Source organism: Rhipicephalus microplus, chromosome 6 (genome assembly GCF_043290135.1).
Source record: "Rhipicephalus microplus isolate Deutch F79 chromosome 6, USDA_Rmic, whole genome shotgun sequence".
Classification (NCBI taxonomy): Eukaryota; Metazoa; Arthropoda; class Arachnida; order Ixodida; family Ixodidae; genus Rhipicephalus; species Rhipicephalus microplus.
Window position 1 is genome coordinate 126,617,172 of NC_134705.1, and position 8,670 is coordinate 126,625,841.

Consider the following 8,670-nt stretch of genomic DNA (forward strand, 5'->3'; position numbering starts at 1 on the left):
GCTCGTTTTTCTGTGTTTTTAACACAATAATAATGAGATATAACAGACAGTAATGCCAAGGAATGTACAGGGGAACTTATTAACATTAATGGAATGTAAATAAGAAGAAAGAAAAGTGGATGAAAAAATTACCAACTGTAAGCAGGAATCGAACCTACGACCTTCGAATTACGCGTTCGATGCTCTAACCACTGAGCTTTACAGCGGCCCTCCCTCCATTCACTTTTTTGGGTTTATCTGTGAATTTAGAAGTAGGAGCGACAGTCAGCGCCATCTATAAGCCAAACAACGAGTGTGAAAACACTCTTAGGCGCATGTTTGGCGTCACGTAGCACGTGAACTTATTATGAGCGGGCAGCTGAATAATTGTCCCTCTTATACAACCTAAACACACCAAGTCTGCCAGTACGAGACCCTCGTTCAATGAAATAAGGGAAAGAAGTGTATACCTAAGGGCTCGTTTTCCCGTGTTTTTAACACAATAATAATGAGATATAACAGACAGTAATGCCAAGGAATGTACAGGGGAACTTATTAACATTAATGGAATGTAAATAAGAAGAAAGAAAAGTGGATGAAAAAATTACCAACTGTAAGCAGGAATCGAACCTACGACCTTCGAATTACGCGTTCGATGCTCTAACCACTGAGCTATTACAGCGGCTCTCCCTCCATCCACTTTTTTGGGTTTATCTGTGAATTTAGAAGTAGGAGCGACAGTCAGCGCCATCTATAAGCCAAACAACGAGTGTGAAAACACTCTTATGCGCATGTTTGGCGTCACGTAGCACGTGAACTTATTATGAGCGGGCAGCTGATTAATTGTCCCTCTTATACAACCTAAACACACCAAGTCTGCCAGTACGAGACCCTCGTTCAATGAAATAAGGGAAAGAAGTGTATACCTAAGGGCTCGTTTTTCCGTGTTTTTAACACAATAATAATGAGATATAACAGACAGTAATGCCAAGGAATGTACAGGGGAACTTATTAACATTAATGGAATGTAAATAAGAAGAAAGAAAAGTGGATGAAAAAATTACCAACTGTAAGCAGGAATCGAACCTACGACCTTCGAATTACGCGTTCGATGCTCTAACCACTGAGCTATTACAGCGGCCCTCCCTCCATCCACTTTTTTGGGTTTATCTGTGAATTTAGAAGTAGGAGCGACAGTCAGCGCCATCTATAAGCCAAACAACGAGTGTGAAAACACTCTTATGCGCATGTTTGGCGTCACGTAGCACGTGAACTTATTATGAGCGGGCAGCTGATTAATTGTCCCTCTTATACAACCTAAACACACCAAGTCTGCCAGTACGAGACCCTCGTTCAATGAAATAAGGGAAAGAAGTGTATACCTAAGGGCTCGTTTTTCCGTGTTTTTAACACAATAATAATGAGATATAACAGACAGTAATGCCAAGGAATGTACAGGGGAACTTATTAACATTAATGGAATGTAAATAAGAAGAAAGAAAAGTGGATGAAAAAATTACCAACTGTAAGCAGGAATCGAACCTACGACCTTCGAATTACGCGTTCGATGCTCTAACCACTGAGCTATTACAGCGGCCCTCCCTCTATCCACTTTTTTCGGTTTATCTGTGAATTTAGAAGTAGGAGCGACAGTCAGCGCCATCTATAAGCCAAACAACGAGTGTGAAAACACTCTTATGCGCATGTTTGGCGTCACGTAGCACGTGAACTTATTATGAGCGGGCAGCTGATTAATTGTCCCTCTTATACAACCTAAACACACCAAGTCTGCCAGTACGAGACCCTCGTTCAATGAAATAAGGGAAAGAAGTGTATACCTAAGGGCTCGTTTTTCCGTGTTTTTAACACAATAATAATGAGATATAACAGACAGTAATGCCAAGGAATGTACAGGGGAACTTATTAACATTAATGGAATGTAAATAAGAAGAAAGAAAAGTGGATGAAAAAATTACCAACTGTAAGCAGGAATCGAACCTACGACCTTCGAATTACGCGTTCGATGCTCTAACCACTGAGCTATTACAGCGGCCCTCCCTCCATCCACTTTTTTGGGTTTATCTGTGAATTTAGAAGTAGGAGCGACAGTCAGCGCCATCTATAAGCCAAACAACGAGTGTGAAAACACTCTTATGCGCATGTTTGGCGTCACGTAGCACGTGAACTTATTATGAGCGGGCAGCTGAATAATTGTCCCTCTTATACAACCTAAACACACCAAGTCTGCCAGTACGAGACCCTCGTACAATGAAATAAGGGAAAGAAGTGTATACCTAAGGGCTCGTTTTTCCGTGTTTTTAACACAATAATAATGAGATATAACAGACAGTAATGCCAAGGAATGTACAGGGGAACTTATTGACAATAATGGAATGTAAATAAGAAGAAAGAAAAGTGGATGAAAAAATTACCAACTGTAAGCAGGAATCGAACCTACGACCTTCGAATTACGCGTTCGATGCTCTAACCACTGAGCTATTACAGCGGCCCTCCCTCCATCCACTTTTTTGGGTTTATCTGTGAATTTAGAAGTAGGAGCGACAGTCAGCGCCATCTATAAGCCAAACAACGAGTGTGAAAACACTCTTATGCGCATGTTTGGCGTCACGTAGCACGTGAAGTTATTATGAGCGGGCAGCTGATTAATTGTCCCTCTTATACAACCTAAACACACCAAGTCTGCCAGTACGAGACCCTCGTTCAATGAAATAAGGGAAAGAAGTGTATACCTAAGGGCTCGTTTTTCCGTGTTTTTAACACAATAATAATGAGATATAACAGACAGTAATGCCAAGGAATGTACAGGGGAACTTATTAACATTAATGGAATGTAAATAAGAAGAAAGAAAAGTGGATGAAAAAATTACAAACTGTAAGCAGGAATCGAACCTACGACCTTCGAATTACGCGTTAGATGCTCTAACCACTGAGCTATTACAGCGGCCCTCCCTCCATCCACTTTTTTGGGTTTATCTGTGAATTTAGAAGTAGGAGCGACAGTCAGCGCCATCTATAAGCCAAACAACGAGTGTGAAAACACTCTTATGCGCATGTTTGGCGTCACGTAGCACGTGAACTTATTATGAGCGGGCAGCTGATTAATTGTCCCTCTTATACAACCTAAACACACCAAGTCTGCCAGTACGAGACCCTCGTTCAATGAAATAAGGGAAAGAAGTGTATACCTAAGGGCTCGTTTTTCCGTGTTTTTAACACAATAATAATGAGATATAACAGACAGTAATGCCAAGGAATGTACAGGGGAACTTATTAACAATAATGGAATGTAAATAAGAAGAAAGAAAAGTGGATGAAAAAATTACCAACTGTAAGCAGGAATCGAACCTACGACCTTCGAATTACGCGTTCGATGCTCTAACCACTGAGCTATTACAGCGGCCCTCCCTCTATCCACTTTTTTGGGTTTATCTGTGAATTTAGAAGTAGGAGCGACAGTCAGCGCCATCTATAAGCCAAACAACGAGTGTGAAAACACTCTTATGCGCATGTTTGGCGTCACGTAGCACGTGAACCTATTATGAGCGGGCAGCTGATTAATTGTCCCTCTTATACAACCTAAACACACCAAGTCTGCCAGTACGAGACCCTCGTTTAATGAAATAAGGGAAAGAAGTGTATACCTAAGGGCTCGTTTTTCCGTGTTTTTAACACAATAATAATGAGATATAACAGACAGTAATGCCAAGGAATGTAGAGGGGAACTTATTAACATTAATGGAATGTAAATAAGAAGAAAGAAAAGTGGATGAAAAAATTACCAACTGTAAGCAGGAATCGAACCTACGACCTTCGAATTACGCGTTCGATGCTCTAACCACTGAGCTATTACAGCGGCCCTCCCTCCATCCACTTTTTTGGGTTTATCTGTGAATTTAGAAGTAGGAGCGACAGCCAGCGCCATCTATAAGCCAAACAACGAGTGTGAAAACAGTCTTATGCGCATGTTTGGCGTCACGTAGCACGTGAACTTATTATGAGCGGGCAGCTGATTAATTGTCCCTCTTATACAACCTAAACACACCAAGTCTGCCAGTACGAGACCCTCGTTCAATGAAATAAGGGAAAGAAGTGTATACCTAAGGGCTCGTTTTTCCGTGTTTTTAACACAATAATAATGAGATATAACAGACAGTAATGCCAAGGAATGTACAGGGGAACTTATTAACATTAATGGAATGTAAATAAGAAGAAAGAAAAGTGGATGAAAAAATTACCAACTGTAAGCAGGAATCGAACCTACGACCTTCGAATTACGCGTTCGATGCTCTAACCACTGAGCTATTACAGCGGCCCTCCCTCCATCCACTTTTTTGGGTTTATCTGCGAATTTAGAAGTAGGAGCGACAGTCAGCGCCATCTATAAGCCAAACAACGAGTGTGAAAACACTCTTATGCGCATGTTTGGCGTCACGTAGCACGTGAACTTATTATGAGCGGGCAGCTGATTAATTGTCCCTCTTATACAACCTAAACACACCAAGTCTGCCAGTACGAGACCCTCGTTCAATGAAATAAGGGAAAGAAGTGTATACCTAAGGGCTCGTTTTTCCGTGTTTTTAACACAATAATAATGAGATATAACAGACAGTAATGCCAAGGAATGTACAGGAATGTTCTTATTTACATTCCATTAATGTTAATAAGTTCCCCTGTACATTCCTTGGCATTACTGTCTGTTATATCTCATTATTATTGTGTTAAAAACACGGAAAAACGAGCCCTTAGGTATACACTTCTTTCCCTTATTTCATTGAACGAGGGTCTCGTACTGGCAGACTTGGTGTGTTTAGGTTGTATAAGAGGGACAATTAATCAGCTGCCCGCTCATAGTAAGTTCACGTGCTACGTGACGCCAAACATGCGCATAAGAGTGTTTTCACACTCGTTGTTTGGCTTATAGATGGCGCTGACTGTCGCTCCTACTTCTAAATTCACAGATAAACCCAAAAAAGTGGATGGAGGGAGGGCCGCTGTAATAGCTCAGTGGTTAGAGCATCGAACGCGTAATTCGAAGGTCGTAGGTTCGATTCCTGCTTACAGTTGGTAATTTTTTCATCCACTTTTCTTTCTTCTTATTTACATTCCAATAATGTTAATAAGTTCCCCTGTACATTCCTTGGCATTACTGTCTGTTATATCTCATTATTATTGTGTTAAAAACACGGAAAAACGAGCCCTTAGGTATACACTTCTTTCCCTTATTTCATTGAACGAGGGTCTCGTACTGGCAGACTTGGTGTGTTTAGGTTGTATAAGAGGGACAATTAATCAGCTGCCCGCTCATAATAAGTTCACGTGCTACGTGACGCCAAACATGCGCATAAGAGTGTTTTCACACTCGTTGTTTGGCTTATAGATGGCGCTGACTGTCGCTCCTACTTCTAAATTCACAGATAAACCCAAAAAAGTGGATGGAGGGAGGGCCGCTGTAATAGCTCAGTGGTTAGAGCATCGTACGCGTAATTCGAAGGTCGTAGGTTCGATTCCTGCTTACAGTTGGTAATTTTTTCATCCACTTTTCTTTCTTCTTATTTACATTCCATTAATGTTAATAAGTTCCCCTGTACATTCCTTGGCATTACTGTCTGTTATATCTCATTATTATTGTGTTAAAAACACGGAAAAACGAGCCCTTAGGTATACACTTCTTTCCCTTATATATATATATATATGTATATATATATATATATATATATATACAATTTGTTCATTAGCCCTGACGAAGACAGGTCCACCAATCGCAGGTGTTAGAAAATAAAATTAAGGAAACCTCTAGGTTGTGCATTTTTTCTTTCTAAGTCATACACAAGTCATACATAGCACAAATTTGCTGGGTCGGATGTTCTTTATCTGACTTCTTCTTTCTCTGCTGCCTCGACCTAGCTGAGCTCGTGCCAGTACGTGAGCGCCGCTCCTGCTTCCTCACACTCGGCCACACTGCGAAATTGAAAGGCCAGCCGCGAATCAACCTCTGAAGGGCAGCATTGACTGTTGCGCGCTGGTTTCTCTTGACAACGCAGCAAGCTGGTCTGCAGAAGGGCCAGCGATATCTCTGGCGGGCGGTACTAGCTGTGCCTGGGAGGTCTTTCTTTGACACGCCACGACAGGACGTGTCGAGGTGTCGAAGTCTCAGGTAGCCGGCTGCCGAAACAGGGCCGTTCATTGTTTCAAGGCTGCGCACTAGGGCCACACTTGAGAGGTCCAATAATTGTGGTCCTTCATTCGTATGGGCAGTAGTATGCATGAGCTTGTCAGGCATGAGCAGATCTAGACATTCCATGTGGTCAAGCAGTGGCGAGTTCGTAGGCGGCCTCACCAAATGCAGTGGCTTGTAGGTAGGTGTCTGGTGCAGGTAGTGAATGTAGCTTCTTCCATCTGTGGCAAAGAACACGGCTGGCGATTGGTTATGTCCGCTGCAGAAGAGGCACTGTGTGTTTAGAAAAAAAAATGGCAGCATATCCACGGAGTGAATGATGGAAAGTGGGGTGAAGCATCCATCGGTCCATTCGTTCTTGCTTCCGTCCGTCCATGCGTCCGTCTGTGTGGCCACCCGTGCGTCCATCTGCCCGTCCGCGCGTACGTCTGTTCATGCGTCTCCCGGCGTTCGTCCATGCATCCGCCCCGGCGTCGGTCCATGCGTCCATCCGACCGTGCAGCCATCCGTGCGTCCGTTCATGCATCTGTCTGTGTGTCCGTTCGTCCATCTATTCAACACTCGAAGTAGCACCATCTCGCATCTTTTCATCATATATTCCTCATATAGAAGCACCACAATCCGGTGGACATTCTAAGGAATGAACCAGAGGAGGCACACGCACACATTTTTACGGCTTGCGCTTCGTGTCTACTTCCCGCCTTTAACCACCTCAATTTCATGGTGTGTATTAGTTCACTGTATTCATGGCTCTACGCCCCATCGCTCGCAAAACCTTTCTAAAACCAAGGAGGTTACGCCCAGCGAGTATAACGTAGCAACCCTTTCTTGTTAGAGTAAAGCAGGAAAGAAGGAGGAAACGAAGAAAAAGAAAGAAGAAAAAAGATGGAAGGAAAGGAGCAACAAAACAACACAACGAAGACATGAAAAATAAATAAATCAGTAAACCGAAGAAGGAAGGAGCGAAAAAAACTAAATGATCAAGAGGGAAATACAGAAAAACGAATAGAAAGAATAAATAGACAGCATGAAAGAAGGAAGAAAGGAAATTCAAAAAAGAGATAGAAATAAATGCACAGAGAAAGTAGTATCAGGTACCTATACCGAAAGCTTCATTTGAGAATATTTTTCCGACAGCACTAGATTCACCGGTTTTGTTTGGGCTTTTTAACCCTGCATGCAGGAAATACACGTTATGGTCGGAGCCTTCCTTCTTCAGCGCCTCTGAATGAGCAATCGGTTAATACAGTTTAATAAACTATACTAATTTGGTCTTGTGGGGCTAAGTATGCCCTGGCTTTAACCTCTCGGAAAACATGTGAAACGTAAAATAACATGTGAAACGTAAATGCAGGCCATTGAATACGTACGCCATCAGCTGGCTGCACGCCAATTGCGCGTGTTAGTTTTTAAATTGTCTGGCGGGTTTCCTCGCCATTTTTTAGGTTCAACGTATATCTATAACTGTAGCAGATCATCTGGTTTCCCTTAGAACGTCGCAATGCAAAGTTCGTGGAACGAAGGAAGCACAAACACCGATACAAACACTGATACGTCGTCGTAGTTAAAAAGTTGTGGCCTCTAATCCTTGCACAAGACGAGAAGCGGTATTACGAGGGCTCGAACTTATGCGTAGAAGCAGCACAATGACAAAATGAAAATAGGCGTGCTGCACATCTGGAAGCCTGTAATAGCGTAAGTTCACTTCGGCGTGAGCAGCCGTCATTGGTGATGCGCCGACAATGCACCCGTTTTTGGTAACATTCTTGTAAGCTGGTTTTCTCGTCAGCTTGTCAGATTCTTGTAAGCTTGTTCATGTTACGAGTGGGTAAAATGAATCTCAAAATGGACACGTGCCAGTTAAGTTTACGACCTAGCTTTAATGAACGTGGATAGATTATTGACTCCACCCAGGTAGGTGCGAAAACAAAAAAAAAATTGCCCGCAGCTTCCCTCGGGGGAACACTGAGGAGGATGCGGAGCATATAATTGGTTAACGGGGTGTTAAAGTGCGACTTACTTGGGTCGATGGCTAAATTGGTTAACGTGGTTGTGAAATGGGGTGTTAAATTGCGACTTACTTGGGTCGATGGCTAAATTGGTTAACGTGGTTGTAGGAGGGGGTGTTAAATGAGTGAACACGTACACACGTATGCGAAAGGGCGGCGCTGGTCGAAGGGACGTCGATCATTGTGTTTGTGGATTCGTTGGAATTCATTTCACCGCGACCTTGGACGTCGACGCGCCGTACAAACCAACCGACGAGCGGCAACTGAGCGAGCGAGCGCCGACCTTGAGTATATATACAGCTCGACGGCGCATGCACTGTCAGCTGTTGAATGTTCTCGAAGCGCGGCGCCACATGCGCGTCCACTGGAGAATCAGGAGAATTGTAGATGTCGAACGCGGTGTGTAGAGGAGGAAGGGTGCACAGATGGTGGAGGAGTGAAGCACGCGCGGTGTGTAGAGGAGGAAGGGATGCACAGATGGTGGAA